General features: G+C 42.9%; 1 protein-coding gene across 2 annotated transcripts in view; it reads left to right on the forward strand.

The window, feature by feature from the left end:
• Positions 1–25,644, forward strand: part of FYB2 (FYN binding protein 2) — a 128,437-nt gene that overhangs the window by 1,653 nt on the left and 101,140 nt on the right. The window lies entirely within an intron of this gene.

Consider the following 25,644-nt stretch of genomic DNA (forward strand, 5'->3'; position numbering starts at 1 on the left):
CCAATTGCCCCATTTTTGTTGTTACTGTTGTTTTTTTTAGAGGAGAGGAAACTAATGGTCAGAATGTCCCTTGCTCAGTATCTTACAGCTGGTTGGCAGCAGAGCTGGAGCAGGGATTGGTAAATAGCAAATATTAAGCACCAACTGTAAGCCAGGTATCACAAGAATTACAACAGGAAAACAAACAGAATGTCAGGCAATTTAGAAAAAAATATATATACGTGTGTATATATACAAAAGGGCATGTTAGCTAATGTGGTTGTGCAACTTTTTCTGCTCATGCACAGGGAAAAGAATTAGCAATATGGGTCATTTCTCATTATGGAGGATTCTGTTTCATTTTTTTAAAAGTCAACAAAAAATATCAGCTCAGCCTGTAGGTACTGAGCACCTGCAGTGTGCTGTCAGGACCTGATTCAGGTGTTGCAGATATAGCCGTGAGCCAGCAAAAATGCTACCTTTTATAAAACCTATTCTAGCGGAAGAAACAAAAAAATATATATATATATAATATTACACAATATGTATTACATATAAGATACACTGTATTATAATATACACTATTTAATACATTATATATAATAATACATTATATAACATGTACAGTATATATAAAATATGTTATATATATATTAGATCAAATGACAGTAATTACAATGTAGAAACACAAAGCAGGGAAGGGTTTAGGGATGTTGAGTCTATTGCAAAATAGACTTACAGCGGGTAAGTCTATCTTATTTTTAAAGATTTATTTATTTTAGAGAGAGTGTGTGTGTGTGCGTGTGCACGCACTCGAGTGGGGGGACGGGCAGGGGAGCTAGAATTTCCAGCAGACCCCCCACTGAGTGTGGATTCCCAATGTGGGGGCTCCATCTCACCACCCTGAGATCATGACCTGAAGTAAAATTGAGTCAGATGCTTAAACCACTGAGCTACTCAAGTGCCCCCAGGTAAGGCTATTTTTAAATGGGATAGTTTCAAGAGAGGCATCCACAGGTGACAGTTGAGCAGAAACTTGGAGGACTTCAGGGAGTTGGCCATGTGGATATCTTAGGTAGAAACATCCTACAGAGAGAGAACAGTAAATTCAAAGGCCCTGAGGCAGAAGCCTGTCTGTGTGTTCAGGAGTAGCAAAATGGTCCTGAATGGCTGATGTAGAGTGGTCAGATGATATAGGGCCCTGGAACATCAGGTTTTCCTGAGAGAGGGAGCTCCAGCTGAGTGTTGTGAGAGACATGATGGAATGATTCAGCTTACATGTTAAAAGGATCACCCGGCTGTTGTTTCAAAAATAGATGACTACGAGAATGAGAGCTGCCTGGCTGACCTGTGAAGAGATGATTGCCCTCCTCCAACCAGGAGGGTGTGGTGATGCCCGCAAGGGTCCTAGCAGTGACTAGGGTCTAAGGTGACTAGAAATGCTCAGATTCTGGATACATCATAAAAGTAGAGTCAAAAGGATTTACTGATAGAGTGGATAAAAAAAAGGGGGGGGGGATGAGGAATCATCCATGACTCTTAGGTACAAAGCCTGAGCACTTGGAAGAATCTGAGTGAGATGATTTAGGTTGGAACGTGTTTGCAAGATCAGTTCTACTTTTTCACAAAATTGTGGGCTATGGAGAAATGATTGTTTTAAGCTGCCCAGTGTGGGCGTGGTTTCTTCTGCATCAATAGCTCTCTGAACAGTTAGATATCCTTCACTGGTTTTGGTCATAAAAGTGTATCCTTCTCCCCCAGACATAGAAAGCTCAAGAGAATTCTATAGGAATATATTTAATTATATAGTTGAAGCCCCTAGACGGAAAGGTTGAGCAACCCTTTTCTGAAGCCCCAGAGAAGTTATGCCTCAGTGTGTTCCCTCAGCCAGGTACGTTTGCACTTAGTCACAGGGTCTTTTTTTTTTTTTAATTTTTTATTGGTGTTCAATTTACTAACATACAGAATAACCCCCAGTGCCCGTCACCCATTCACTCCCACCCCCCGCCCTCCTCCCCTTCCAACACCCCTAGTTCGTTTCCCAGAGTTAGCAGTCTTTACGTTCTGTCTCCCTTTCTGATATTTCCCACACATTTCTTCTCCCTTCCCTTATTTTCCCTTTCACTATTATTTATATTCCCCAAATGAATGAGAACATATAATGTTTGTCCTTCTCCGACTGACTTACTTCACTCAGCATAATACCCTCCAGTTCCATCCACGTTGAAACAAATGGTGGGTATTTGTCATTTCTAATAGCTGAGTAATATTCCATTGTATACATAAACCACATCTTCTTTATCCATTCATCTTTCGTTGGACACCGAGGCTCCTTCCACAGTTTGGCTATCGTGGCCATTGCTGCTATAAACATCGGGGTGCAGGTGTCCTGGCGTTTCACTGCATCTGTATCTTTGGGGTAAATCCCCAATAGTGCAATTGCTGGGTCGTAGGGCAGGTCTATTTTTAACTCTTTGAGGAACCTCCACACAGTTCACAGGGTCTTGACAAGAGAGAACCATAGCATTTTTAACTGGGAATGCTTCTCAGTTGGCATGCTTACAAAATAATCCTTGAGTTTTGATGAATGAGCCTTGGAGTTGTAGTTAAAAGGCCTGTACTGTTTACTTCTGCCTCTTAGGAGTCAAGTGATTTCAGCAAGCCATTGAATAATAAAATGTAGCAGTTGGGAGATTTCTTAAAGACCAACTCCTTTAACAACTCTCATTTTAGTGATGGGGAAGCTTGGGGCCCCCGAGGAAAAGTGGCCACACACTTTGTAACTACTACTTCATTGCGCCATGTATGTGGTGGGTGCTCCTGGACTGTTCTTATTAACTTCAAGGAGCCAATCATAGATGCCATCTTGTTACTCAGTCTTGCAGGGGAGAATGTCAAGAAAACAGACAATTTGGGTATTAAATGAAAAGCAGAGTGATGAAGAAATCTATAAGTTTTGATGGAAAGCGCTGAGAATGGGTGCCTAACCCAGGGTGGGGTTCATCCCAAGTTCATTAGAGAAATTGGTGAGAAATGGTGGGGGGAAAGAGAGACGGGAGATGGGAGGGGAAGGGACAATGAGGAGAGGGAGTGGGGGTGATGGGGAGCCACTGAGATGGGGAACCACAGAGACAGAACACAGCCAGAATCAAACTCCCAAGAGGGCCAGATATTGAAAGACTGAATAGCATAGGCACTTTATCCTATTGGCCAAGAGTGCCACGGAAGGCCTTCACCTCCAAAATGGGAAGAGTGAACTAAATGTGCCCCAGAGTCTTGTCATGCTCTGACATTCTGGGACTGGAGGACTTTTTCAAAGTCACAGGTGGCTTATTTTTGACAGAGCTGAATCTGGAACCCAGGTTCTATCAAAAATAAGCCACCTATAAAATTGCTTAGCAAGCCCTCAAGAGCAATTTCGGAGGGTTTTGTTTTGGGGTTGCTTTGTTTTGTTGAATATTCTAATTTTTAATGAGTAAGTCACAAGACGGGATACATGTTTAAAAAAAAAAAAGTGGATGGCCCATGGAGGAGGCTGGCTCTGGAAAAGGCCGTCTGCTATTAAGAGCTTGTTCCTAGGAGAGCAGTGTGCTCTGGGGATTAAGATCAGATTGCCCAGGTGAGGTTTCACGTGAGTTCCAGGAGAATCTCTGAACAGGGGAATAGGGAGGCTCACTCAGTTATTCACAGTTCTGAAAGCCTGGCCACACCCCTCCTGTCCATGCAAAAAAGACACTGCTGCCGAGTCCTCTTGAGCCGAGTTGAGTTCCTGGTAGTGAGATGTTAAGCAACTTGCACATGGCAGGGCTGATGTTGTGCCAGCTGGTGTTATCCAAATGACACAGACCCCAGAACTTCATGACCTTCCCAGTGAGTCCAGTCTTCCCTGCTCCAAACTGTGTGCCTATATTTGTCTGCTAGAGATGGTTCTAACGGGTGGATCTGGTCATGTCACTTTCCTGCGGGATCCTCTTCAGTGGTTCCCCATTGTCTGTGGGTTAGAGGCCAAGCCATATAGCCCGGCTTACATTGCCACCATGCTCCCACTCCACCTTCCCGGCCACACATCCCTTGTGCTCTGGTCTGGTATCTGCCTGTGCACGCGCTTCTTCCCAGAATGCTAATTTCCACTCTAAGACTCCACTCAGCAGTCACCTTCCTGAGAAACCTGCCCTAGCCTCTTGGTCACAAATGGTCTCTCCTCACCTTGCAAGAGCTCAGCCCTTTGAGCAGACCCAGCCCCGGGTCTGGACTAGGCGCTCCCTGGAGAGCAGGAACTAGGTTTTGCTCACGAGGTGCAGGTTCCCTGGCACCTGAAAGCACAGACTCTGAGCAAGCAGCCTGACTGGTTTCTGTTTCTGACTCCACCGTTTACTAGTTGTTCAGCCCTGAGCAAGTTACTTGATCTCTTTTGTGGCCCAGCTACATCACTTGTAAAGGGACCTAATGGGATTTACTTCTTAGCCTTCAACTGGGGTTTAAATAAGTTAATACATATAAAGAGTTTGGACGGCTCAAAAAGGCAGATAGTTCTACACACTAAAATAATAGTTCTTGTAATAATAAACTGCTATGTCTTGAATTGTGTCCCGCCTCTCAAATCCAGATGTTGAAGTCCTAAGCCCTAATACTTCAGATGTGACCTTTGGAGATGGGGTCTTTATAGAGATAAGTTACAGTGAGGTTCGTGGCACAGGCCTAATCCAGTATGCCTGGCGTCCTCATAAATAAGAGTATGGTCATAGAGATCGACCCAGAGGGAAGACCATGTGAAGACAAGGGAGAAATCTACGCAAGCCACAGAGAGGCCTAGGCAAGGCCTTCCCCGCAGCCTGCAGCGGGAGCCAACCCTGCCCACACCTGGATCTCGGCCTCCTGTCTCCAAAATTATGAAGCAATCAATTTCTGTCATTTCAGCCACACAGCCTGGTGCACCTTGTTAGGGCAGGCCCACCAAACTCCTACATGGAGCTTCTCAGCAAATTAACTGAGACTGAGAGTGGTTACTCGGTGACCTTCCCCACCAATCTGGGAGGGGTTTTGTATCATGTTCTTTTGACCTCTCTGAAAACAACAGCTGTGCTTACTAGCTCTTCAGAGAAGAAATCTGAGAAGTACTTATTACCACACAGCATGGGAAATGGAGGAGAGTGATCTGGGGACTGTGGCCACTATTCCTCCCTGATCACTGACTTGTGGATTTGGTCTTTCTCATCTGTAAAAATCTCAAATCTCAGATGCTGGGGGTGGTTTTTAAAGATTAGCCCTCACGTTCTCTTAGGACATACCACGTACAAAGAAGTTACAAATAACGTGCTTCAGAAACAATAAGCAATCTTTGGATCCTAATATTAGAAAAAGTCCAACTTTTGCTTACTGTGGTTCACTATCACTATTAATACTCTTTTCATCTCCATTTTGTAGATGAGATAGAATCAGGAATCAAATTCCTGTTTGACTCCAGAGACCCTATTCTTAACCTGATTCCATTTTGTCATGACCACAGTGAGAGGGATATTGGACAAAAGTTTTTAAAAAGTTATAAAGATTTATTACTTATTTTAGAGAGAGAGCAGGAAAGGGGCAGAGAGAGGAAAGGAGAGAATCTCAAGCAGATTCCACACTGAGTGTAGAGCGTGACACGGGGCTCGTACCATTGTAAATAAAATCCTGTAAAAATATTCGTAGTTTTTGAGATCATCAAAATTTCCCAATCCAGGATTCAAGCAGAGAGGACCTGAGCATTCAAACCACTTTCAGCGTCCCACCTCCCCACCACCTTTGCGAACCAGCCAATAGCTCATTTCAAAGATCAGTGTGTGACCTTAAGAAAATCATAGTTAAGAGAGGTTGTTGAGCAATTTGGGGTCCATCTATAAAAACAGAGTAGGATTATTTAAACTTTTAAAGGATCAACCCAGAAATGCCATCTCCCACTGGTCTTCTGGTTTCCCACTGTGCTGCTTCTGAGCACAAGCACAGGAGCTGTGCCTCCAGGTTGTGGTATGCAGGAGAGCCCACTGAATAGGGAGCCTGCGGACCTCTGCCTGAATTTAGTGCCTGCCACTTATGCCTGTATGCCCTTAGGCAAATATTTCATCTCTCAGAGCCTCAGTCTCTCTTGCCCACAAGGATTTGATGAATGAGATGACCTACTGAGAACAGCACCTAGCATCAAACATGTCCTTGCAATCTTGGTCCAACATGCTAGTCCCTTGTGAGCTGGGAGGGGCAGACCTTAGGGAAAATTTGGGATGCTTCTGCCTTGTTCTGATCTCTATGTAGTGAGCAAGGGACCTCATCCCTTGTTCTGTTATTCTCAAAAACAAATGAATTACCAGATGTGCTCACCAGCTCTGCTTTTAATTCCTCTTGGAGTCCACCACAGCACCTTGCTTAGCAACTACTTTGTTGAACTCAGTGTCCCCAAAAGTAGGAAAGATAATATCGGTGAAGGACCTGACTAGATGTATTATTTCATTTAAATCTCACAAATCATGTGAGATTATCCACATTTTAGAGGAAGAAACAAGTTCTTTAGGGTTGCATGATTTCATCACTATTATTAACATTAGCAGCTAAAGTTGAATATGTTAGGCACGATTCTAAGTGCTTTATGGATGTTAACTCACGGGAGCTCTAGAGTAAGTGCTGCCATTGAGAGACCCAGAGAGGTTGTGTAACTTGCTGAAGGACTCACAGCCAGTAGGCGATGGCCCTGGGTTTCAAACCAAGAGCTAGAGTTTTCAAGGACACTTTCTGCAAGAGTTCCTCTTCCCCCAGAAACTCCTGGGTTGTGGTATCATCCTGCCAAAAGTACAGAGCTACCTGAAAAAGGAGAGGCACCTAACACACCAAAGCCATGAAACCTAAGAACACAATTTGCCTCTAAGTTTCTGCTTGGGAAAATAAAACAACACACAGCTAGAACTAAACAGTCGAAACAGTCTTGCTGTCCCTCACACCTCTCTTGCAGAAAGACCTCCCTTCACGGCATGCATTCACAATGAAAACTGGTGAGAACTCTCTGAGCAGAAAAGCAGAACCTGGTAACACCCTTCATCTAAAAGGTTGAAGTGTAGCTACAACTGTTAGAATGCTTCCTAATTAATGCCTTAAACTATCCACAGGTGAAGGCGTTCATCCTTACCTTGGGGTGTACACCTCCCATATCTTCTTTTTTTAATTTAAATTCAATTTGCCAACATATAGTTTAACACCCAGTGCTCATCTCATCAAATGCCCTATATCTTTACTAGTGCTCAGGAGGTACTTACTGGCCTTTAACTCCAAGAAACTGATATAAGAAAACATGCAAATTCTAGACTCCCTATTGGGAACGTTTGCCATAAAATCCTGTGCTCCTTTCCAACCCAGGAAATGCAGGGTGGCCCTGGGGGCTGTGTGGGCTGAGAAGGAACCTCACTTATTACCCTCCCATGCCATCAGCACTGGGTGAGTGAGGGCCATATCCACCCAGAGGAAGCTGGGTCGGACACATTAGGCTCACGGGCAGGGGTTCCATAATTCCAAGTGTAGGCTCCACCCCTCGGGACATTGACCATCAAGTTTCCTCCCGGAAACATTAGAGTGATGATACCTGGGTATATCTTAAGATTGTTCAAAGATTTAAATAAAATGCCTTTCTCTCATTCAGTTCTCTCACCCAGACAAGTAGAAAAAGTACTGTTTCAAGAACCAATCTGGGCCCTGGCAGTATGTCTGTGTGACTTTGGGCAAGTCTTCAGAATCTTCATCTGTAAAATGTTGCATTAAACCAGGGAGTCCTCAGTCACCATTCTGAGTGCTGACATTGAAAAATGTTATACGTGATATCATAGGAGATATCTGGCTCATGGGGAGGTCAAGAGGATTAGTGATGCCTTTTTTATTTATTGGTAAACCCTCAGTTTCACTCCAAGTAGAATTGAAATAACTCATGGCTTAGTTGTCTCCATGTTTCTTTATGCTTCTCTGGCTAGTGAATTCAAAATGTAGTATGATAGTACTGAGTGTCTAATAGCCTCAAATCAGACATTTCGTTCAAATTCTGGCTCTGTGACTTTCAAGTCACTGGATACAGAGTCCCGAGTAAGCTTAAGGAGCAGAACTCCTCCAGCTGGGCATGTAGTGTGTATGTGTGTGTGTGTGTGTATATGCACGCGTGTGCACACACACACGCATGTGCATGAGAGAAACCTTCAGGTTAAATCATTGAGATTTAGGTGTTGCTCGGTTATAACAAAATCTAACCTATCCTGACCAATGTATACGCCCAAAGTGTTCTTTACAGAACATGTGTGTGAGTTTCCTATCGCTGCTGTGAGCAATTACCACAAGGCTGGTAGCTCAAAGCACCACAAATTCATTCTTTTACAGTTCTGGAGGTCAGGCATCTCCAGCAGGTCTGCAGGGCTGTGTTCTTGGAGGCTATAGGGAAGAATTGTTTTCCCTGCCTTTTTCAGTGTAGAAGCCACCCACATTCACTGGTCTATGGCCCCTTCCTCCAGCTTCAAAGCCAGCAGCATAGCACCTTCTCTCTGACTTCTGCTTCCAACCTTATATCTTCTAATACTCTGACTTTTCCTTCCTTTCTCTTATAAGGACCCTTATAATTAATTGCACCCACTTAGATGCTCCAGGATAATCTTCCCATGTTGAGAGCTTTAACTGCATCATATTTCCAGATCCTCTTTTACCATGCAAGGTAATCTATCTACAGGTTCTGAGGATGAGGGTGTGGACATCTTTGGGAGGAGGCATTATTTTAGCCTCCCATAGTCCTAGACTATTTTGACCATTATGCACCTCAAAATGGTCTTCTGTTTCAGAGGATGTGCCACATTGTTTTAAAAAAAAGTGTTTAAATCTCTATTAATTTCTCCCACTCTGGATCATAAATTCCATAGGAAGAGACCATGCCTATTTCTTAGTCACTATTCTCTCTCCTGATGGCTTAAATGGTTAGTGACAATGATGACAATAGATAACATTTTGGGGGCTAGGCACAGTGCTTAGCTCTTCCTATGAATAATGTACTGTAATCTACACAACAGTCTGGCAGAATATGGAACGATACTGTCCCTGTTTTCAGATGGAGAGATTAATAAGTGGGTTTAAGGGAAGTAGCCCCCAGACCACCTGACTACTATGTGATCAGTCCAGTAACCAAATCCAAGCCTGTTTGATCCCAGACATTATTCAGTTAACAAGCAATGTACCAAAGGCCTAGGAAATAAAACCTAATTTAGACCTCCTTCAGATTGCTCGGAGTTTGATAGGAAAGATGTACAAAAATATTATAATACAGTGTGACAATTATAATGTAATATGGGCCTATGCCATATGTTCAAGTTACCAAGTGAGCAGAGAGGAAGAATGTTTTAAGAATGTTTTCACTCAACTTGGGTGAGTCAGAGAAGATTTCCCAAGAGAGATAATTTTTTTTTCCAGTTTTAAAAGATGTAAAGTGCTCACCAAGCAATAGACCATGGAGAAGGAAAGACATTCCAGGCATACATAATAGGATATGTGAAGGAACCTATGCCAGAAACAGCATGGCATGTCTGGGGACAAAGAGAAATATGGAGAATCTTGTGCCTCTACTGAGGATTGCATGCTCCACACCACCCTGGACAGTATAGGGTGAAGAGCCGCTGGTGGTGGCAGCAGGAAAGATACATTGGGGGCTGAGTTAACTGAGCCTTCTCCTCACATTGCTCATAAGCCAGTGGATAATGTGGTTAGAGAATTGCTTAGTCTCAAAGTTTGAGATAAAGTTTCACAGAATCGTTTTAATAAGCCCCGCTTTAAACCATTATATAAGCCCTGCTTTAAACCATTCCCCTCTTTTCTCCCTGAGGTCCCATGATGTTTATTCAGCCCTTCATTAATTTAGTAGGTATTTTTTGAGTACTCTGCATGTGGTAGATGCTGTGTTAGATACAGAAATCCCAATTCCTTCTCTTTGGTAAGCCAATTCCAAGGGTTAACTGAGCTTTCCATCTGGAAAACTCTTTTTGTGTCAGTTGTACAGCATTTATACATACTTATAGATTATGTCTTCAATCTGTGTTGGATTCTGTTTATTTTTTATTCAAATTATTGTCATATTTCACTCTAATAACCTTATGAGGTAGACAGGACAAATACAATTATTTATATTTTAAGTATTACCAAAAAAGATTGGGATTTTATATTTTCCATTCATCAAGAATTTTAGCTAATTTTCTCAGGTCATGATAAGTTCTGCAAGAAATAATTTCCATACAGTTGGATAAGATTGTAGTTCATGAATTTCACATATGTATGTTTATTTGGTCAACCTGAATTTGTTAACTGTTTCCTTTGACAGGTAAGAAGCTAGACTCAGGTGTTTCTAATCCTTACTAAAGACTTTCAAAACCAGAAGGTATCCCATTCTACTGATGAGCAAATTGAGGCTCTAAGAAGCTGGGTGACATCTTCAAGATCATAGAGTGACCTAGCAGATACTCAAATCTGAGCTGATTCCAGTATTATTTCTATTTTCACTTTAGCATTAATGAGTCAAAAGCTTACACATTCTTCTCGGGGACTCAAGGTTACACATCTTCCAAATCAGAAAGCTAGAGAACCTCTTCATTTTTCTTTCTTCTCTCAAAGCTAAAAAATTGCCTATGATTTTTTTTCTTTTAGCCAGAGTCTTTCAATATAACAGCCTTAGTATTTCTTCTTGTCCATTCAGAGAAAAGTCTCATTTAATGTGCCACAAAGCCATCCATTCCCGTCAGTAGAGCCTGACTCAATCTGCTCTTCAAGTATTTCGGCTGTTTACCACAAGGTAGTATCTCTGAGCTAAGTAACAAAGTCTGACCCAGCACCTATAAGATCAATTCAAGACCATATTCATCTAGTTGCCTTTGTCATTTTTTTTCCTTGCTGGGGTCCCCTTTGGTATTTTCCTGATTTAGCTGACAGTAAGCTAAGAGAAGCCTTCAGGAGTGAGTGCAAAAATGGGCAAATGGATTGAGTTAAAGGAAAGCAGAACCAAATGCTTGAGGGGGCGGGGGGGGGGGGGGGAGGGCGGGGAGGGGGAAAGTCCTGTGTTGCTGTCCATTGTTCTGAACTAGCATTGTTGGCTTGGCTGGGGTACAAGGTGGGAAAATAGAGTGGGCAATGAGGGAGAGAGTCATTTCACAAAATGAGTAGGACCAAGCAGTAGACCAGAATGTAAGCTCTGAGAAAATCTATGGATACTGCGTGTCCGAGGAAGAGGGAGGCCAACATGTAAGCATTTTTATTACTAGAAACTAAAATGGCCACCCATTAGAACAGATACAATTTTCCTACCTGAACCCATCAGGCCAACTAACCCTGTGCAAATTTATTTCCCAAGTGTGTGCTCCCTGCCCTGTCACAGATAATCATTTCATCATAGTCCAAATCACCATGATAATCATGATCATCATCCATATCATTCTCCCTGTCCTCCTCATCATCATCATCCTCTGTCTCACTATCCATATCCCAACTCTCTTCCTCAAAATACCATTCCTGTGGGCCTCCTTTGTGCCAGGCACTGGGCTGGTGATGATGCCCTTGGCAGTCCTAGAATGTGAATAGTTGTGTGCCCATTCTATTCATCAGGAAATAGGGAACCACGAACTGAAATAGCTTTGTCAAGGAGACAGCCCGAATTCCTAGAGCTAGGATTCCAATCTAAGACTTTTCAGTCCCAGAGCCCATGTTCTTAATCCTATTGCTGTACTTGAAGTAACAGTGTAACAAACACGCAGTTGAGAGAAATGCAGGACTTCTTAGAGCACAGGGGGATCGCCACCTCTTCCTCCATACCTGAGGGAAGTCTTCCTCAAGGAGCTGCAGCTGAGCTAAGCAAGATGAACATTTTTGAGACAAGAAAAAGGGAGGAAAGCACTCAAGGCAGTGGGTGAAATGTGTGCAAAGGCATAGAGGGAGGCATTTCTCCAACAAATAGTAAGTACTGTCTCCTCTGCTCCGGGCACTATGTTAGGAAACCCAAGGATGAACAGGTAACAGAAGAGTGCATCCAGTGCAGGGCATGAACTAGGGGAGATAAGAATGGAAGCTTCCAGAACCATCAGACTTAGAGGGGACCATGAGAGGAAAATAAACTGTTAATAATATACCTGTAGTATGCTTTAGGTCACACCTTCACATGCCTAGATCGTGAGCTAGTGCATCATAGGCACTCAACTAGTTATTGAATGAATAATGTCCGTTGACTTTTAAAGCAGTGCATTTGCTTGTACGTGCCACTAGGACAGAGAACGCTTGTTTGCCACTGTCACCCCTTCTATCTTCAGTGGGCCCCTGAGTCCCACCAGTCCAGGAGAAGCTGTTCACATGGCAATGTGCATGAGTGGTCTGTGTGACTGCAATGTGGCTAGTGCTCCTGCAGGTGTGCGACATGGTGGAGCAGGTTCAGATCTCTTTTAGAGGCTTCATATTTGTTGACTGAATAAGCTACTGAATGAAGAAGGCAGGAAGGATGGCTAGACTGAGATTACTGTGACCCAATCCCTTCCTCCTGCAAAAAGCATCTGTTAACTCTCCTGTAAATCAGCATCCTCTCTTGCCGGGGTGAAGAGATCTACAGCACCTGCCTCAACTTGACACACATCTAGTGAGTGCAAGAGCCAAAGGTGGATCCCGGCCTCTCCTGGTCACTGCTTTCCTATCCCCACATGCAGTTCTATGATTTCCATCAGTTCACGGTTCCCTCTGAGAGGCTGAGGATGCTTCTTTCCTGGGACACAGCTGGGCTGCCAAATGTGGCATCAGCCTTGCAAGGCTGGCAACCTCCCAGGGCGAAGGAGACTGGGAGCTAGTGCCCGGGCCTCTGTCAGGGACCGGGTGTGACTAATGCTGCTATGAAGCTCTCTCACGAGTGGCTCTGGCTTCTCCAGTTCTTTGATAAAGGAGATTCTGAGGTTTAGTGAGTGGATTAGCAGAATACATATTTAGAAAGCACAAAGACTGTTGAGCTTCAATTTTGGCTGAAGAAATTTTTGTTCCAGATTAAAAGGCCTTGCAGACGCTCTTCGGTTGCATTTTTTGACCGTTTGAAGGCAACAGGTGAGGCTGTGGTGGTGTGTCAGAGAGAGCTGGGGGAGTGGGGTCAGAAGGTCAGGATGGCATTTTATTAGCTCTCTAATTGTAGGCAAGCGACTTGGCCATAGTGGAAGAGTAAACAAAATGTTCCCAATGTGGTACTGTAGAGCTTAAATTTTGGAATCAGACCTCATTTAAAAATCCAAATTTACCAATTAGTAACTATGCAACTTCGACTAGCAACAGTCACAACAGTAATGATAGTAGTAATATTTAGCCAGCATTTATGGAAAATATACTGTGCATCAAGCACTGCTAAACCTTAACATGGTTTGCCCAAATAAACAGGCAACAATGGTATAAATACTGTTACTGTTGCCATGTTATTAACTAGAGCTGAGGTGGTGAAGGTAAAGGTTCAGTCTACTGGCTAAAAGTGGCAAGGCCAGGATCTGAACACAGACTCCAGTCTACAGCATGGTTTGTAATCTATAAACTTAACTGCTCACTATCCAGGCCTCAGTTTTCTTACCTATAAAATGGGGAGATTTTATAGGTCAGGTTTTTAGGAGATTCTGAGCTTCTGTCTGGAAAGCACTGATTGCAGTGGTACAGGCTCAGTGAATGGGGTGGTTGGTGTGGTGGGAGGGAGATTGACAGTCCCTGACTATGATGACATGGGCACGCCAGATCTCAGAGATGATGCCCATTACTGGTATTGGAGAAGGAAGGTACTGAACAGACAGGAGACCAGACAGGCTGCATTTTCTCTTATTTAAAGAACAAAATGAGGGGTGCCTGGGTGGCTCACTTGGTTAATGTCTGACTCTTGATCTCAGCTCAGGTCTTGACCTCAGGGTTGTGAGTTCAAGCCCCACATTGGGTTCCAGGCTGGACGTGGAACCTACATTAAAAAAAAAAAAAAAAAAAAAGAAAGAAAGAAAGAAACAAAAAAACCCCCTCTAACACCTGTAAAATCTGTCCCAATTGCCTTTGCAATGGTGTCTTTGAATTCTTTGATTGTTTCTTCATGCAGCTGGGACTCTAACATGTAAAACAAACTCAAGAAATTAAAATGACCATGTTGGCTAAGGAGTTTACATCAAAAGCTGGAGGAGATGAAGGCAGTAAAGTGGCTCAAAGAAGTTCTTTAACCTTCACTTTTTAGGTTTCTGTAAATTGCACTTTAAGTAAAACTGTCATAAACCTCAAGGACACTGAGCGACTGTTCTGCAGGGGGCCTGAGAGGGCAGCGAGGAGGGCAGGAAGACCCTTCAGATAAGGACGTTCTGTATTCAATTTTTCCAACTTGCTAGCAGCAGATTTCAGGGATGCCTCCTGGCTCTTACCCCAAATTGCGGTGCCAAAGGAGCCAAGGGAATGTGATAGGGAGGCTGGGAGCTGAGTAATTCGAGGACTGGCCTGTGTGCAGAGATCATCCGTTCTGATTTCAGGACTGTATCCCCAGTCTGCCAGCTACGTCCAACTGGAGCCCTTTTGCTGGGAGTTGCACTTTGAACCCGGCATCTGAGAATGTTTAACCCAATTTTTCCCCTGATACCCTCCTCACCCCCACCACAAAATACAGTGTTAACCAGAAACCTTTTCATATCTTGAAGCAATCTGGAGCTCACTGTGTTGTTTTGTTTTTGAGGGGGGTCTTATTTGATGATTTTCTAGAAGGTGTTATGAACCTCATTTTTTCACCACCCTTTTCCTTTTTTTCCCCTCTGTGCTTGAGGGATCAATGTTTTGATTGAGGGCATTTGGAGGCTGCAGAATACTGATTTTTAATTCACCCTCTCCCTGTACAGTCTGTGAAGGTATTCTGAACCAGAAGATGCAAACATGTGTTGGTAAGTTTTTCACAGCTTGCAGGGCCTTTCAGGTGAACTCCGGCCCATTTCTCTCCCTCCCCATCTGACATTTCAACCGCAGACCCCACTCGGGAAACCCAGACTTGCCAGGCCCTCCCAGACCTCCCGTGGTGCAAATGTCTCCTGCGTGTCGTGTGTCCCAGCCTGTTCTCCACATCTGGCTTTCTCTGGCAGGATCCTTGTACTCCTTGTACTCTCTGAGCCTTGTTTGCTTCCCCCCTGCCAGCACCTGGTGCTGCCCTGTCACAGCTGTGACCATGGGGGCCTGTTACTGTCAGTTGGTTTCCTTGTCCATCTTTTCCATACGGACCCATCATGGCAAGGCCAGTGTCTGTCTTACTCATTTACATGACCCATCGTATGCCTACAACGAATGATTATTGGATAAATTTGGGAGTGGGCGAAGGAAAACCTGTCCCTGGAGAAAAGGCATGCTACAGCAGAGTTCGTTTCAATGTCACTGACCCTTGTCCTTGGTGCCACACCAAGCAGCTTGGGTGTCATGTTAGCCACCTGGATGAGGCCAGGTGGGATCATCTCTGCAGCTTCTCTGTAAACCGAAAATCACTCCAAAGTAAAAAGTTTTTTTAAAAACAACAACAATAACAGAAAAAAAAAAAAAAAACCACTGGCATCAGGGCTGAGTTCCCTAACCTTAGCTCAGACACCCATTAGCAATAGGAAATGTTAATGCAAAATGAACCAACATTTTTAAAATTTGAAAGTAAAAGGTAAAAAGTTGTATTTGAGCCCAAGTTAGGATAGGCCAGGATACAGAATCTTCACAAAGAAGAGAATGCTCCAGAACATTTGGTACAGGATTATATTGTTCTGTTTTTGTTTGTTTTTACATAAGTTACAAATCATCCTGACCAGAGAGTCCAGAAAGTTACACTTTATCTTCTGCTTTTAGTTTATAAGGCTGTATGACTTTAATCTTCTGAGAATCGAGGAGTTTTTTTCTTATCTGTATGTTTGGAATACTCCTATTTGGTTATTTATTTTTAACAAAGCAGATGTACAATGTGTGCTCAAGGCAGAAATAGAGCCCATGCTTTGAGGTTTTGCTGAGTCATTTTGACCTTGGTAAATGATAAAATCTAGCATCCCTAGGAGCAAGGCCCACAAACATGAAAAGTTAAAAATTTCCTTTACTTTAGCAGACCTAAGCAAACCTGACCCTTGATTTTGTCCTGCTTTGCAGAGGTGCACCTAGAAAGCCCATTGTAAGGATAACAGTGATTGAGACGAAGTTCACATGTTGCTGTTCTGACAGGGCTTGGAACCATGCTAACACAATAAGATGTAGCATACTCAGAATTCAGTACACTGTTCATATTATTTCTTCTAGAATTCTTCCTAATTTTCTGCAATCCTTTCTATCGATAAATGCATCCAATGCTTTCTAATCAGCTCAGTTCAATTAAAAAATATTGTCATCTACATTCCATGTACCTAAGCATGGTGACAGACACATGAGTGGAAAAGAGCACAGTCTGGTCCACACTCCGAGGATGTCCCTATAAATGGGGTTCGGAGAAAGCAGACACATAGACAGTTAAACCAAGAGTGCTATGGAGCAGGGAGCAGGTATTAGCCCAGCTTAAACACTGGAAAAGGCTCCTGGGAGGGGCTGATAGCTCAGCTGAATCTCAGAATAAGTTTAGCTAGGCAAATAACTACAGAAAAGGCATCCAGGCAGAGGGAAGAGCATGTACAACTGCATGGGGGCAAGTCTAGTTGTACTGAAGGCGTGAGCTAGAAGTGGCGGGAAACAAAGCTGGAGATGGAGGCAGGAAAAGATCAGGGGGCTTCATATGTATGGCTACGGAATATATAATTTATCATCAAGATAATGGGAACCCATTGGAAGGTTTGAACAGAGGAGAATGTGATCCAACCTGCATTTTTAGATGCACCATTAGCATGGATTTCATGTGTAAGTCTCTAAAGATAGCCCTTTTAAAGAATGTTCCCTCTAGGTCATTACCCAAGAAATGCATTCGTTTTATTTTTAGTACTAGTTTGGCAACTACTTATTGAGTATTTACTAAGAGTAAAGCATCATGCTTGAGCCCGTGAGCTCTACAAAGATAAGTACAGTTTCCTACCTGCCTTCAAAAAAGATGGGACATCTACCTGAGTAATTGCAGTAGGACGTGGGAAGAAGTGAGAGGCAAGAGACTGCAAGAGATATGCAGATGAGATGCTAGAAGACATGTTCCCCAATCTATTCCTTGGACCAGGTGCTGAGCTGACCATACAGTAAGCACTCCAGAATATGGACTCCCCGGATATTCTGCTTCAGGGGGCAGGCTCAGAAGTCCTCAGGACATTCCAGTGCACAGCCAGATCTAAAAACATTGCCAAACGAGGTCTGAGAAGAAAGACGTTTCAGGCTATGGGGGATAGTAGACAGGGAAGAAGTATTGAGGCCCAGGGATTCACTTGGTGGAGCCAGCAATCTAGAAATGGGGTACCAGGAGGGCAAGAGGGTGAGAGAAGAGATGGTGATCCAGGAGGAAGATCCTTGAAATTGATGTGCTGGAGACCAGTTATTGGTAATAATGAAGTCTAAGCTGTATGCATGCAGAGTGGTGGCTGAGATACAGTGGAAGATAAGACTGTCCAGTATGAAATCAGCCTCTTGGAAGGGTTATCTATATGGATTCTAAATTTTCTTATTGTCATGGGAATGGTACTGGAGGGAGAGGAGTAAGTCAGGTGCTAAAATCTTCAGTAAATGAAGGAGAATGGCCGGAAATATCAACGACAACTTCAATAAGAAGGAATGGGTTTAGTTCGGTACACCGTCAGTGGGAGCTGGGATCTGTGAGGAAGAAATGATGTGGAAGCAGCAGCGAGGAGCTAACTGAACACTTGCCCCACCTCCTGGCCCAGGAGTAGAGGAGTATAGGAGAAAAAAGACACACTTGAGAGAGCATCAAGGAAAGCTGGGTCTTGAGGTATGAGTTTGAGTTAGAGCAATGAGGTGGCAGGTGTGTTCACAGAACAGGTGGAGGACGAGAGGGATTTTCTAACCACTGATTGAGTTGCAGAGAACTTCATGGAAGTGTTGGGGATCAGCTGGGGACATTTAAAGAGATCTTTGGGAGATGGGGCCCTCTGTTAATGGACTAGCTTGGCTTTCGGATGACGACTGAGGTAAACAGAGATGTGAGGCCTAGTGGCTTTACAGAAACAGGAGTCATTACTTTAGTGCCCACTCATAAGAATTGGGACCTCTAGGCAGCTTTAATAGTGCTGCAGGGGTGTAGTGGTGAGCAGGGCTTGGTGGTTATTAAGACCATGCAGGACTTGGGCGCTTGGAGAGTCAACATTGGGCAGTGTCACAACTGGAGGAGGAAGGATTTTATGGGGAGCCTGGGGAGCTCTAGATCTCTCCTTTTTCACATGCAGCATGGAGGTTCCAACTAGAGGAGTAGCTATCTTACCCGGAACTCACCTGCCAGGGGCCAGATACTTATGAGGCTTTCACACATAAGTGAAACTTGATAGCCCCAGGTGGGGGGCAGTATTAGCCCCATTTTACAGATGCAGAGAAATTCAGTAGCTTGCTCAAGGTCACACATCTAGCAGAGCTGGGACACTTGCCCATGTATAAACTGAAGGATGAAAAGTCCTAATCTGGCCTGATGGGTTAAATAGGGTGGGCAGTTATTGATTCTTACACCTTTATGATGGAAGCTTTTAACGTTTTTGTCCTGTGTCCATTCAGGGGGCGGGCAGGAGGATTCAAACAGCATTTCTCTGCTCTCTTGCTCCCACCCCTTCCTGGGGGCTTTGGAATTAATCACTGGTACCAGGAACATAGGCCGTTTTGCCATCATTATAGCTCTTGTAGTAGTGAAGGTTGGATCGAAGCTCTTTTATTCATGAAGGATGAGTCAGATGCTATTTTTAATCAACTTTTCTTTCTTTCCATCTTAGGAAGGGTTTGACAGCCATTACTGCTCTTTTTCTGGGCTCATAATTTCTTAAATTCTGCTGCCTTTCTCTGTGCTTTGGATTTGGAGTCTGTGTTTTTCCTGAAGGCTCTTATATTTGCTTATCAGGAGAAGAATGTGAAATGTGTGATAAACCATGGCCATGGATGCTGCCATTGTTCCTCCCTCCCCGAAGGCAATATTCAGCAATTTGCAGAAATTCAGAAATGAGTCATCTTTTCTTAAATCAAGAAATATGCACCAAAACAGGGTCTTCTCCTTTTGGAACTTATTTTATGTATATTTTTATGCCTACTTTCACTTTTTGAGTCACTAATTTATGAGCACTGGCAGTCTGTGTTCACTGCAGCTTACATGTGGTGTGAAGCATGCCATTGTAGATGGAAGCCCAGGGAGCTGTGACCCGGGAGAGGGTTACCAAGCAGACCACCAAGACAGGGAAACTCCAGAGAGGGTGGAGCAGCTGTCTGTACCATATTTTATAAACCAGGAGTGAGGATATGTGATTTGACACAGGACTGATTCTCATTTGCAGATCTATTTTGAAAGGGTACAGCACTAAATTATATTTTGTTTTCTGGTTCTGCATCTTTGCATCACTTTTAAATTACATTAAATCCGAACTACCTTGAAAATCCAAGATGCACAGTCACAAAGTCATATAACTTATTAAAAATTTTAAAAATCCCATTAGAGCAATACATTAGATCCAATGTTTTGCTCATCTCTGTGTAAATAACAAAATGTCTTAGAGAGTGTTTTAAAGGCAAATGCAAATTGGTTGCTGGAATCATTATTTGTTAAAAAATATGATTAGAGGTACACTTGTTATATAATTTCTAAAATTAGTGTGACATGTGAAATTGATCATGAAAAGTCAGTGAGATAACAAAAGAATTGTAAATTAAATTTATAAATAAGGCATATTAGCAGAATAGGTAAGATCAATGCTATAGTCAAATAGACTCAGATTCAAATTCCTAATTTCTAACTGTAAACTAGGGAAAGTTATTCAATCTCTACCTGTAAAATGAGGCAGTAACAATACCTACTCTGTAGGGTTATTGTAGAGATTATACATAAGAGTTGTTAATAAGGATGATAGGGATAGGAGAGGAAAAAACATAGTTATCAATTCTCTGAAACTGGCAAAGTATAAAGAGACTTCCTAGGAAGCTAGTAGTATAGTATTTATATTCTTCTGATCAAATATTAGCCTTTTCCTTAAAAAAAAAGAAAAAGAAAAAAATCTAAATCCACCAACAAATCTTTTGGTTTATGCTGTCCAAGATAGAGCATGGGTTCTGAACCCAGATTATGTGAGTTTGAATCCCAGCTTTGACAATTCTTTTTTTTTTTTTTTAAGATTTTATTTATTTATTCATGAGAGACACAGAGAGAGAGGCAGAGACAGGCAGAGGGAGAAGCAAGCTCCCTGCAGGGAGCCTGACGTGGGACTCAATCCCAGGACTCTGGGATCACGCCCTGGGCTGAAGGCAGATGCTCAACCACTGAGCCACCCAGGGATCCCATCTTTGACGATTCTTGCTGTGACCTTGGACAGGTTGCTTAGCCTCACAATGCCTCAATATTCTGGTCTGTATCTTAGGAAAACACTGGGCTAGACATAAGGTTTAAATCAGTTAAATGAATAGAATATAGCCTGGCATGTAGTAACGTCATATAAAGTGTGTGTGTGTGAAAGAGGCATAAATGCATACTTTTGTTACTATCATTTCTTAGATTTGTATAAAATAAATATTGAATGAGAGACATGTGTCTGATGGAGTCTTGTCCCCTAGTTGGGCTTAAATATATTCATGTAGATATAATAATACTGCATTTAAAGAACTGACATTCAGGTTTATGACTACTTCACACTGGTCTCCTCATGTGTCTAAAATAGCAACGTCTTTGTTCTCCTGGCGGGTTGCTACCCCTTGGTCAATTTCCACATCAAAGAAATAAACTCTTTGTGTTTAGAGGACACCACTGTCTTTTATCCTAGGTTGTTCTCACAACATCTCTTGAGATTGTTTTGGCCTTTGCTTCCCAGATGAGGTATTCAAAGCATGCCCAGTCCAGATCAGATGTGCCAAGGCTATCTTCAGGGCTATTTTTGGGGTTGACTTCTGGTATCACAGCAATTAAAGAATTTGTTTCTGTGTGCATTCTAAGCTGTACTTAGGGAAAAAAAAAAACAAAATTCTGTACAGTTACAGTTCATGAATTATATGAACCTGCGAATTTTTCTAAATGTTCATTTACCAGTTCATTCACCAAACACTTTGTAAGCCCTGGCACTAGTAATGGTGGTACCAAGATAAAGAAGACACTGTCCCTGCCTTGAAGGGCTGCTAAAAGACTTGTACGTCAAGGATTTACTCATTCACCACATTTTTACTGAGCACCCTCTATGGGCCAATATGCTTCCAGGCACTTGTGTTAAGGCAGTGAACCATCCCGACAAAGCACTTGTCCCCAAGGAGCTTACTTACATCCTGATGGAGGGAGATAGCAGTAGGTTGAGTGCTGATAGGTGATGGGAGGAAAAGCAAACCAGAATGTATTAGGCAGTGTTTTTTGCTGTAGATAACCAAATCTGTTGCTGCCAGTTTGAACAGAAGGGGGTTTATGATAGATTATTTTAGGAATTTTCAGAAGGGCCAGGAATGAGCTGGTATGCTACAGGTAAGCGAGAAGTCTTGCATCCACATGGGATTATTCTGGTAGGAACACATTCCTGCTACTCCCCAATACACAGCACGGGAGCGTCTATGGTTGCTCCCCAGAGATCTGCTCTTCCATGACCTGCAATCCTTGTGCTCATCCTCCATCCCTGCCTGGATGCCTCTGCTTGGCAGAGGTCTAGCTGACAGAGGGAAGTAGAGTTCTGAGCTTTCCAGGATCTGGGTTAGGGAAAGATTCACTAGAAAGAAAAATTAGTTAAAACCTTCAGTTGATCCTGAATCCCATTCTAATTATCCCCTCTCCTCCTTTTGTCATTGCCAGCTTCCTTAAAAGAGAGAGAGAGAGAGAGAGGGGGCTAGTCATTTATTTTTTCTTCCCCTCTCATTCACTCTGGGACCCTTTGCTGCTGTGATGGCATTCTTTTGCAATATCCATCCACCAGACATTTTTCAGTCTTTATCTTCTAGAACTTCTCTGCTGCACTAGCCACTACTGGGCACTAGTTCTTCATTAATACTGACCATCCCTTCTCTTTATCTCTCTTTTTTAAAAAGATTATTTATTTATTTATTCATGAGAGACGCAGAGACAGAGAGAGAGAGAGAGAGAGAGAGAGGTAGAGACACAGGCAGAGGGAGAAGCAGGCTCCATGCAGGGAGCCTGACATGGAACTGGATCCGGGGTCTCCAGGATCATGCCCTGGGCTGAAGGCAGCACTAAAAGGCTGAGCCACCTGGGCTGCCCTATCTCTTGATTAACTCTTACCTCTTTGTTTCTTCTCAGGCCTTTTTCTTGCCCTCTGCTATTGTCCATGGCTCTGATGCCAGCACACGTTTTCCTATCCAGCTGATCCTATCCAGCCCTATGGTCACAACAACCACCTATAAATAACAAGAGCTAAAATGTAGTGACACCTATTATTGCCTTCTGAATGCTCTACATGTACTTATTAATTAGATCCTCATACTACTGTATTCATTTCCTAGTTCTGCACCAAATGACCACAAATTGAGTAGCTTAAAATAGCACGAAGTTATTATCTTACAGTTGCAGAAGCCAGATACCTAAAATCAGGATGTTAGCAGGACAGTGTTCCATCTGGTGGCTCTAGGAAAAATCTGTTTCCTTTTCCAGCTTCTGGAGGCTACCTGCATTCTTTAGCTCCTAGATCTTCCTCCATCTTCAAAATCAGAATATTGCATCTTCATCCCTCATACCCTCATCTTTGTTTCATTGTCCTATGGCCTTGTGTCTTGCATTCCACTTACAAGGACCCTTATGATTACATTGGGCCCACCCGGATAATCCAGGATCATCTCCCCATCTGAAGATCCTTAACTTAATTATACCCAGAAAGTCCCTCTGGCATGCAAGTGACAGGTTTCAAGGATTAGGATGTGGATCTCTTTAAGGGTCCATCATTCTACCTACCACAACAACCCTAAGAGGTGGAGTACAATTATTACCCCAGATAAAGCAACAAATACAGAAAGTTTAGGTCATTGGCTCAGGGTCATAAAGCCAATTAATGGCAGGACTGGAATTTGAACTCAGGCAGCTGGACTCCAGGGTTCATATTTTTAAGCTCTGTGCTCACCAAGAAGTGAATAAATACCAATTTAAATTTCTAACCCCCAAAAGGTACCCCAAAATAACTACCTATTAGATGCCTCCCCTAAGAAGGCAAACCATCACATCCAAAACTGGCCATCATTTCTCCCCAGTACTTTTATTTTCTGTCCTCAGTCTTAGTTTCAAGAACCAACATCCATCCTCTTACTCAATTTAGTAACCCAGGAATCATCCTGCAGTCCTCCCTCCCCTCTCTGGGTCTGGTCCATACCACCCCCTGCACATTTCTCTTTTCCATTCCTACCAACACTGTCCAACTCCCACCTTTTATCATTTTTATTTGGCCTCCTAATTAGTTCCTGGTCTCTAATCTGCATGAAATATAAACCAAAGTCTGTCCTAGCCCTGTGTAAAACTTATTAGTAGCTCCCCAACTACTCTGAAGATTAAGCCTAATTACTTTAAGGGGACTTGGCCTTGACATTCTCGTCCAGCTTCCCATATGGAACACTAGGGCTTCAGTAACATAGAATTGCTTATTTCCATCTACACTATGCTCGCCTTCTCTGTTCCTGCTCTTCTTGCTATTGGGGCCACCTTTCCTGCCACTCTCACTTGCCTGCCTCTTCCAACTAAGTCATTTTTTACAGAACCTTCTTTGTAGCCCTGCTACATTTTTTTTATCCATTCGTCTGTCATGACCCACTCTCTGTGTTCTCACAGATGTCACGCTGTGTATTGAATAACCATCTCTCCTACACTAAAGTGATCAGTTTGTGTCTGCTTCCTCATTTCACTAGCTCTGAAAGGTCAGGAATGCTAACTCACCATTGTAACCCTCATTCCTAGCACATAGCAGTAAACCAACGCACATTTTGAGGTGACATGAGTTGAATCATGAACAAGCAGCAATTTTCTAATTCCAGAAATTGGGAGAGAGATGGGCATTCCAGGCAGAAGAAATAGTACATTCAAAGGCATAGGCATGAAAGAGCAGAATAGGTGGGAAAACTTGGGCAACTCAGTGAGGCCAGAAGGAAGAAAACGTGTTAGGGAAGGGCCCACTATCATGTCCGAAAATGAACAGAGTTGGGATTTGGGGGAGGGCCTTATGTGCTATGCAAGAGAGTTTCAGTTGATGTGAAAGCTTTGGGGAAGCCAAACTGAAGAATTTTAAACGGGGGACATACATGATCAGATGTGTGTTTCATCAGGTTTGTCTAATAGCTGGGTAAGTGATGGATTGGAAGGACCCAGAGTAGAAGCAGACAGACCACAAGGAAGTCATTGCAATGTGTGAGGATGACTCAGAGATAGTGGCCATGGCATGAAGAAGGGACGGGTTTGTGGGCTTCTTAAGCCTTGACATCAGTGGGGTGCCTGGGTAGCTCAGTTGGTTAAGTGTCTGACTCTTGATCTCATCTCAGGTCTTAATCTCATGGTCTTAACTTCAAGCCCCACGTGGGACTCATGCTGGGCATCGAGCCTATTTAACAAAACAAAAACACTTGACATTAGTAGGATGTGGAGACAGACCTGCTGTGGGTCCAGAAAAATGGATCATGGTTTTCATTAGAGTGAGCCCCGAGCACCACCCAACCCATCCTCATGTACTTTGCCTCATGCCCTCAACCCTGACCTCTCCTCTAGAGGTGATGATCAACAACAGATTGTGTCACAACTATTTCCCATAATAGAGAAAGTAAAATCCAAACTTTAGCGCTAGAGGGACTTTGGTGCTCACTTGGGCCAACAGTCTTATGCGATAGACAACTCCGCTCTGGAAAGGGAATGACTTCCCTAAGAGAGCTCGGAAAATTATTGGTGGGTACCCAGCCACCCACTGTTTAATTTGGTATTCAGTTCTCCACATGGCTTCTGTCTCTAATATTTTCATGTGTATTTGCTTATTTTCTGCCTCTCCCTGACCTTAGAATATAATATTTAATAGCTGAACCCTTGTCTAAAATAGTGTTTTTGCCCACATCATGGACACACAATGAGCATTTGTTGAAAGAGATATAATCAAGCTTACTTCCTCCTGAACCAGTGACCTTGACGCAGGATTTGGGTTTGGAGGGAATCAATGAATAATTCCATTTCCTGCTAGGGTTTTTCCTAACATCCCTGCAGAGACTAAAATCTACCACCCAATAATAACTATAGCTCATATGGCTTCAGATAGTGAAGAGCTAAAAATAATCATCATTACATTCCTTTAAAAATATTAACCACTGACCACATCCCATCTATTGTGATGGCTGCTATAAAAATATTATGTTACAAGAATGTGGAAAAATTGAAATCCTATGTTCTGTTAGTAGGAGTGTAAGATGGTACAGCTGTTACAGAAAACAGTATGGTCGTTGCTCAAAAAATTAAACATAGAATTACAATAATGATTCAGTAATTCCACTTCTGGGCAAATACCCAAAAGGAATGGAAACCTGATTTCAAAGAGAGATTTGCATATCCATCTTTAT

This window comes from Canis lupus, chromosome 5, assembly GCF_003254725.2.
Source record: "Canis lupus dingo isolate Sandy chromosome 5, ASM325472v2, whole genome shotgun sequence".
In the NCBI taxonomy this organism is placed as follows: Eukaryota; Metazoa; Chordata; class Mammalia; order Carnivora; family Canidae; genus Canis; species Canis lupus.